Here is an 8783-nt window from a genome sequence, read left to right on the forward strand (position 1 = left end):
CAAAGCAAATAACAAGAACCATATAATCTGGTGCAACCACTGTGGAAGGCGGTATGGCGCTTTCTCAAAAAGTTGCAAATAGAGATACCATTTGACCCAACAACTCCATTAATGGGAATATACCCCAAAGAGACCATAACTGTCACTCAAGCAGATATATGTACACCCATGTTTATTGTGGCTTTGTTCACAATAGCAAGGTGTTGGAAACAACCTAAGTGCTCATCAACAAACGAATGGATAGAGAAGCTGTGGTATATTCACACAATGGAATACTATGCTGCATTGAAAAACAAGGAACTCATGCATTATTACTGGTGACCCTTGAAGACATTATGTTGAGTGAAGTACATTAGTCATAAAAGGACAATACTGCATGGTGCCACTGTTGTAAAACAGAACTGATGTTGGGGTTGGAGGGAGCTGAGAAAGATGGATTCAATAATGTATATTGCATTGAAACAGATGAGGGAGAAAACTGTTTAAAAGGGATATGTGATTAGGTATTTTTGTCATGATAGGAGTCCAGAGCGAAGGCTGCATAGTGGAGTGGACCTCGGGGGAGGGATTGTAAAACAATGAAAGAATTTTTCTTCTACTTTTCCAAGAGGGTAGTGTCCTGGGGGGGAGGGTTGGAAGGGGAAGAAAGTGCAACAATGAACGAATGGAAATCCAAAGTCTGTAAATATTCATTGAAATTAATAATAAATTAAAAAAGAAATAAAAGAACCATATTATCTTAGCAATTGATGCAGAAAAGGCATGTGACAAAATCCAACACCTCTTCCTGATTAAGACACTCAGCAAAATTGGAATAGAAGGAAATGTTCTCACTATACTGAAAAGTATATATGCAAAACCAAGAGTTATTATACTTCTCAACAGAGAAAGACCAAAAGCATTTTCCTTGTGAACAGGGACCTGACAAGGATGCCCACTGTCACCACTTCTATTTGATATTGTATTGGAAATGCTTACTAGGGCAATATGATAAGAGAAGGATATTAAAAGCATCTAGATCAGCAAAGAGATGGTTAAACTATCAGTATGTGCAGGTGATATTATAGTACACACAGAAAACCCCAAAGACTCAACAAAAAAGCTGTTAGAGCTAGTAGATCAGTTTAATAGAGTGTCAGGATATAAGATCAATATCCAAAAATCAGTCAGATTCCTCTACAGTATTAAAAAGAACTCAGAAAGAAAGCACTACTATTTACAATAGTTAACCACAAATGGAGATACTTGGGAGTGAACCTAACTAGAGACACAAACAACCTATACAAAGAAAACTACAGAACATTTCTGTGAGACACAATAAAAGACCTAAATAAGTGGAAAAAAAGTTTCCTGTTCATGGTTAGGAAGACTCAGTATTGTGAAAATGACTATCCTACTAAAAGCAATATGCATATTCAACACATCCCAATACAGATACCAAATTAATTTTTCAAGGAGATTGAAAGGGAAATTGTTAAGTTATTTGGAGAGGAAAGAGACCCCAAATAAGGAAAGCATTTCTGAAAAAAAAAAGTGTGAGGTATAGCACTCCCTGACCTCAAAACCTACTACACGGCAGTAGTAACCAAACAGCATGGTGTTGGAACTATGACAGGTACATAGCCAATGATACAGAATTGAGAAGCCAAAAATGGACCCCCTATCTATAGTCAACTGATATTCGACAAGGAAATCAAACCTATCAAATGGGCAAATGATCACCTCTTCAATAAATGGTAAAATTGGACTGCTACTTGCAGAGAGCTGAAACAGAACCCACATCTCATACCATATTAAAAAAAATCAACTCAAGGTGAATCTGAGACCTGGGAGTAAAGCCCCAAACCATAAAGTTCATCAGAGACAGACTGGACCAAACTTAGACGGTCTAGTCTATGATATAAAGAGACTGCCAAAAACAGCCTGAAATGCGCAATCTGGAGATGATATAAATTGATCTAAAAAATAAATATCTGTGCACATCATAAACTTCTTTCAACTGAGTGAAAAGAAAACACTCACTGGGGAAAAAACATCGGGCAACACCATTTTAGACAAGGGTGTCGTATCAAAAGTTTACAGAATCCTACAGGGCCTCCACAAGAGAAAGACTGATAATCCAATTAAAAAATGGGCAAAAGACTTGGAAAGACTTTTCACAGAGGAGAAATTTTGGATGGCCGCAATTCAGATGGGCAACAAACACATGAAGAAATGCTCACAATCACTGGCCATAAGAGATGCAAATCAAAACCACAATGAGGTACCATCTCACGCCAGTGGCAGTGGCAAAGTTTAACAGGGCAACAAGTAATAAATGTTGGAGAGGATGTGGTGAGATAGCAACTCTTATACTATTGGTGCGATTATAAAATGGTACAATCATTCTGGAAGGCAGTTTGGCATTTCTCAAAAAGCTGAACAAAGAAATTCCATATGCTCAGCTATTCTACAGCTGGAAATACACATCAAGAACATGAGATTTGAGGCACATTTGAAGACTTGTGCACCAATGTTCATACCCACAATATTCACCATAGCAAGAATATGGAAACAGCTCAAATGTCCATCCACAATTTGAGAAATTGTGGTATATTCTTATAATGGAATACTACACAGCACATAGGAGCAATGATTTTGTAAATTACTACCCACCTTCAGAGGGACTGGAGAGCATTATATTAAGTGAACCAACTCAGTCCCATCAGGACAAATACTCTATAAGACCATTATATTAGAACATGTATGATGATCCAAAAGAGGGGCAGGTTGGAGCAGAGGGGTGAGGATAGGCAGGGTGTGGGGTGGTGGTTAGCCATAGGGTAGCACAATTTGATGGGTGGAGGAGGAGGTGGGTAAAGGAAATGGAAAAGTTCTTATGTGAAAAACAATGCATATGAACTTTGTAAGTAAACCAGTATAAAATAAAAATTTTATATTAAATTTCAAAAAAAGAAAACAAAAATTCTTACCAGTCAGCTGAACAGCAACATTTTTATGGAGAAATGATTGAAACTGATGATTTCCCCTTCCTTTGATTTACAGTCATCCTTGGAACATCCTTGGAACAAGCAGTGAATCAATGAAAAGACACACTGCTTTGGTAAAATCTACTGTCGGGGATCTCTACAAAGTTCTAAAATGTAAGGGTTTCAGTTTAAATATTGAGGTGGTGATAGTGAAGAGTATTGAATATCCCATGGACTGTCAAAAGAATAAATAAGTCTTTCTTGAAGGAAGTGCACCTAGGGTGCTCCACAGAGGCAAGGATAGCCAAGCTTCATACTACATTCTTTGAGCATGTTGTCCAGTCCTTGGGAAAAGACATCTAGCTGGGAAAGGTGGAGGAAGGCCCTTCATTGAGATGGATTGACACAGTGACTGCAGCCATGGCTTGAGTTGGTGTAAGCATGGATGGCAGAAATAAGAGGATGAGCAAGGTTCTGGTCTCTTCATATAGTTTAAAGTATGGACCTGATAACTAGAGAGAGATGAGGAAGCTCCTCCCATTAAGACACAAGGAAATCTAATGGAGGGTTGAAATGAGTTAGAATAGACTCAAGGCCGTTTGGGAACTGTATTATGGTGATTAATGCAAAAGCATAACAAATAAACTAGGATTCTAAAATTATAGAAATAACCTATTTACATCATTACAAATGATGTTATCTTACCGAAGCATGTATTTTCTCAGACCCTTATTAGAGTCTTGCAAATTACAGGCCAAATTCACTTCCTACCATGTGACCAATTTCAAAGTATGATGTTATTCCATAAAACACTGCCATCTTGTGGCAACACAAAGTGAATTATTTATTTATCCCACTCGCTGAGTAGATCACAATTGTGCTCATGGAAAATCTATACTTGGACCAACAGGCAGTCGTTAGAACAAAGCAAGGACACACTGCATGGTTCAAAAATCAAGATAGTAGTTGCGGCCGGAATGCGTCCTATCTCCACACCTTTTTAATTTATATGTTGTTGTTGTTGTTGTTATGTGTCGTCGAGTCGTTTGCGACTCATAGTGACCCTATGTACAACAGCCCTAAACCTTTCTCTATCCTGTGCCAATCTCATTGCCTCTGACACACCCATCCCGATTACCCCAGTCACTGAATCAATCCACCTCATAGAGGGTCTTCCCCTCCTGCACTGTCCCTCCACTCTGCCCAGCATGATGTCCCTCTCCAAAGACCTGTCTCTCCTTACAACATGTCCAAAGTATGTCAGAAGAAGCCCCAGAATCCTTGCCTCCAAGGAGCAGCCTGGTTTAACCCTCTGTAGGATGAATCTATTTGTTTTCTTGGCAGTCCAATACTCTTCTCCAGCACCACAGCTCAAAGGTGTCAATTCTCCTTCTATCCTCCCTAGTCATTGTCCAACTCTCTGATGCATAACAAGTGATTGCAAAGACCATGGCCTGTATCAGGCGCACCTTAGTCTCCAGAGAGACACCGTTGCTCTTGAGTACTTTAGAGAGGTCCCTATCCGCAGACTTTCCCATCACGATACGTTTTTTTATTTCCTGGCTACTGGTGCCAAGAGTGTTGACCATGGAGCCGAGCAAACTGAAGCTGTGAACAATCTCAATCTCTTCATCAGGCTGCACTTTATGAGGAGTAATGGGGCATCAGGATTGGAAGAAGACTCATCAACTCCCATGTTATGCAGATGATACAACCTTGCTTGCTGAAACTGAAGAGGACCTGAAGCATTTGGTACAGAGAGTCAAAGACTGTAGTTCGCAATATGGATTGAAGCCCAACATCAAGAAAATGAAGATTCTTATCACTGGCTCAAGCAAGGTTTAAAGATTAAGATGTGCCTGACCAGGGGGGCTCTGGTGGCCTAGTGGCAAGAAGCTGCACTGCAATCCCAGAGGTATGTGGTTCAAGTCCACCAGATGCTCTGCCGGGGAAGGAGGGACAATCTCCTCCTGTACCAGTCAGATCTGATTTGACGGAACACACACACACACACACACACACACACACACACAAATTACAAAAAAAAAATGTGCCTGACCCAAGCCATGATATTTTCAGTGGTTTCATATGCATGTGGAAATTGGATAATGACAAGAAAGACTAAGGAATTGATGCTTTTTAATTGTGGTTTTGTCAAAGAATATTGCATATATCATAGATTGCCACAGAACAAGTGACTCTGACTTGAAAGCAATGCAACCAATGTGACAATTTTGGCGTGTTGTTAAGAAGGGTCTGCCCTTGACAAAGAACATCAAGCTTGGTAAAATAGAACTTCAGAGATGGACAGGAAGACCCTCAAAGAGATGGACTGACACTGTGCAGTAATGGGTTTAACCATAGATGTTGTCAGGATGGTGCAAGACCAGGCAGGGCTCCATTCTGCGGTACATAATAAGATCACGGAGTCAGAGCTGACTCGATGGAATCTAAACACAAACAATGTTCCTACATATGCTCACAGTCATTTATGGCTTGAAAACATTTTCACTTTACCAAGCTAAGCATCCAATTTATAGAATTATGCTAATCTTTTCAGTTTTAAAAATCTAACAGAGAGCTTACTTATTGCCGTCAAATCAGAACTGATTCATAATAGACCTTCCAGAAGGAGACTTCCCATCTTTTCCCACAGATATGCTGATAGATTTGAACTCCCAGCGGTGCCACATTTGGGTCAGCAGTGAGACTCCCTATGGATTAAATCATGAGTTTTCTGGCAGAAAGAATTCCAGTTCTCATAATTTGTGTGAATATTTATATATATGTTCAATTTTTAAATATTTCGTAACACTTTCTATTAGTCTCATCTTGAAATTGATAATAAAATGTTTAAGAAACATTTAAAATGTAATAACAAACATTATTACTAAAATACTATTTTAGAAATTTGGAAAAATATTTACAATGCTTTATTTAAGAAAATACTAGAAATCTTCACTGTGCCTAACTGGATGGAGTATTTTCAGAGTGAGATAATATTTATTGTCACCCATTATGAGGTGTAGGTCTATGATTTTTTAAAAATTTTTATTTTTTAAGTATATATTTATAAATTAAAAATTTACAAATGCACACAGTAGAACTGTTGAAGCAAATTTCCCTCTAAATGAGAGACTTATAAACTGCAAATGTGCCTCATCTGTGATGTAGGAGGAAAACACAATCAAGGTAAAGTACGGCAACTTCTGACATTTACATTACCCTCCAAGTTGATCACTATGAACACAATAAAAATTTTCCTTTCCATTTATGCTCTAGACCAAGAGACTGAGGTATTACAAAGTGACAGAAGAATTTGTCACAAAACTTCTTGTAACCATCTGTAGAGAGTGAATTTGTTCCTTTAGTGCAAGGGTCAGAACCGGATCTGCTGCTCTGCTGGCCACGGCACGAATATTCCCATAAACCTTTGGTGGAGATTTCCCAGAATTAGGCTGCAAATGGCAGTTCTTGCTATCTTTTTTTTTTTTTTTTTTTTTTTAGTTCTTGCTATCTTGATGTTTTGAAATGATCCAAGAATGTGAACTTTCACATCAGCCAAAACGATCCGTGTCCGTGTCACATTCTCAATGGTGAATTTGGTTTTTCCTCCTTTGCCATCAATTTGTCCTATTGCCCTTGAGAGGTGGTCTCCCTTTAGAGGCTTAACATCCGTAGTTTCCAAAGACTCGATGAAGAAGTCATCCAGCCTGATGAGCGCAAGCGCATCCTCCACCTGAAACCCCAGAATAAAGGCTTTCACAAAGTCAGCTGCTTTTGTCAGAGCGCTAATATCCTTGGTTTCTTAAAAGTCCTGATTTCAACATTCCTTGATTTCAAGTTAAAGCCCCAAATACTCTACAACAGGAGTAAATATCTTCAACCAATTCTCTTTAAGTGGCGTTTATCTGTTAGCTGGGATGGAATTTTTCTTGTTTCTTCTTTCCCACCCATGAGCCCGTCGCCCGAGAGAGGCGGGAAGACAGGTCTCTTCGCGGGCGGGTCCTCATCTGTGTCCATGCGGGGCCGCGTCTTCGCTCTCTCCTGAAGGCCATTTCTTAGGGCGCCGGCCACCTTTGCGGGTGACCTGGGTGAAAGCATCCGCTGCCACGGCGCCCTGCGTCTCCATGTTGCCTTCCATTCCCAGACTCCTCCAGTCCCTAGGTCTAGGAAATTTTAATATACAGATACATTCTACTATGGAAGTGGCCTGTCAGAATTCTTCTGAAGCAGTTGCCAAGTTAAGACATAATGGCAGCTGGTTGTGACAGCCCCTGGCTTCTAGCACTGAATGCTTGACCGGAACCCAGAAGTGTCTTTCCACCACAATAGTTTTGCAAGATCACTCTGACGATCTCAATTGACAAAGCCTAATATTGTGGCCGCTAGTAAGATGGAGTTGGCAATTGACATAGTTGTGTATCCCGCCGCCCTCATCTGCTTTTATTAACTGTGCATCTATTCAGTAGATTTTTGGGACCCTTCTTTTTCCTTGTTGACTTAATTTTCCCCCTCAATTGGTCTTCTTGCCTTTCTTACATCTAAAACACTGAGCATATAGGTAAAAGTTTCAATTAAGACAATGATCCTCTCTCACTTAAAATCTTTAACTCTTTTGATTGGAAGCAGGATTTGCATCCACTTCCTAAACAACATGCTCTGGAAACTCTTATGAACTTTGCGAAATGATGACAGTTACAGAAAGGCTTCAGGTCTTTTGTTCATAGGGTCACTATGAGTCGTGCTTGGCTCGACAGCAATTAACAACAATATAAAGCATATTTTGTGTTCCTTGATCTGGTCTCTTACCACATCTATCTGCTGCCGTTAACTTTTAGATTTAGAATTATCTCTTTTTGCCACTTCTTATACTGGAATACTCTTGACTACATTCCACTAGACTAATTCCTATGTCAGTCAAGAGGCTCAAACTCCAATAAGTCGTCCATGACTACTCTTCACCCAGGTCTGAGTTAGTAAGTATTCTTCTTTTGGGCTTTCATAAAGCCACTTTCAAAATATAAGCCACTGGAAACCTGATACAGCAATCCTACTTTGATACACTTGCTGTAAAAACAACATTAAGGCAACTGATGAGGGAAGAACTTAAAAAGCCAGTGTAACTGCAGTCAAGACTGGTGTGGAGAATGGTTAGAGACGTAGATTGCTTTTATGTGCCTTCGAGTTGACTATGACTCATAGAGACTCTTTGCACAATAGCTCTGTAACTTAGCCAGTCTCACTCTCTGACCCTCATTATCCCAGCTATTTTGCCAATCCATCTTAAGGGTCTTTCTCTTCAACCCTTCTAAACACGATATCCTTCTCCAAAGACTGGTCGGCCCCTCCTGGTCACATGCCCAGAGTATGAGAAATAGTATCCAAATTCAAGCCTTCAAGGAGCATCTTTCTTTCATCCTCTCCAGAACAGACCTGTTTGTTCTCTTAGTAGTCCTTGGTATGTTCAACAGTCTTCTCCAGCACCACAGCTCAAAGACATAAATTCTTGTGTCATCCTTCATTATAGGTACCAGAAAAAGAAAAGCCAAGTCTATGCTAACAATTTTCACTTAAATCTAGGGACTACAGATTGGATACTATTAAATTCCTATTAAAGGAATTGCTAAATTTTTAATTAAGATTTTAATGAACATTAAATGTCAAATGTGATAATGGTGACCCAAGGTTGACAGTGTTTGGTAGAGCTCCCAGATTAAAACAAGCTTGGAAGCAGGAGTGGCATCGACTTCTGAAATAGCTTGCCTCTGGAAAGCCTATGAATCTGGAGAACGGATGAAAGTTATACAAGTG

At 39.6% G+C, this 8783-nt stretch overlaps 1 pseudogene; it reads right to left on the reverse strand.

The window, feature by feature from the left end:
- Nucleotides 1-7113, reverse strand: part of LOC102854528 — a 16576-nt pseudogene extending 9463 nt beyond the window's left edge.
- Nucleotides 7114-8783: the final 1670 nt, after the last annotated feature.

This window comes from Elephantulus edwardii, unplaced genomic scaffold (assembly GCF_000299155.1).
Source record: "Elephantulus edwardii isolate Elephantulus edwardi_28Jun2011 unplaced genomic scaffold, EleEdw1.0 scaffold00320, whole genome shotgun sequence".
NCBI classification, from domain to species: domain Eukaryota; kingdom Metazoa; phylum Chordata; class Mammalia; order Macroscelidea; family Macroscelididae; genus Elephantulus; species Elephantulus edwardii.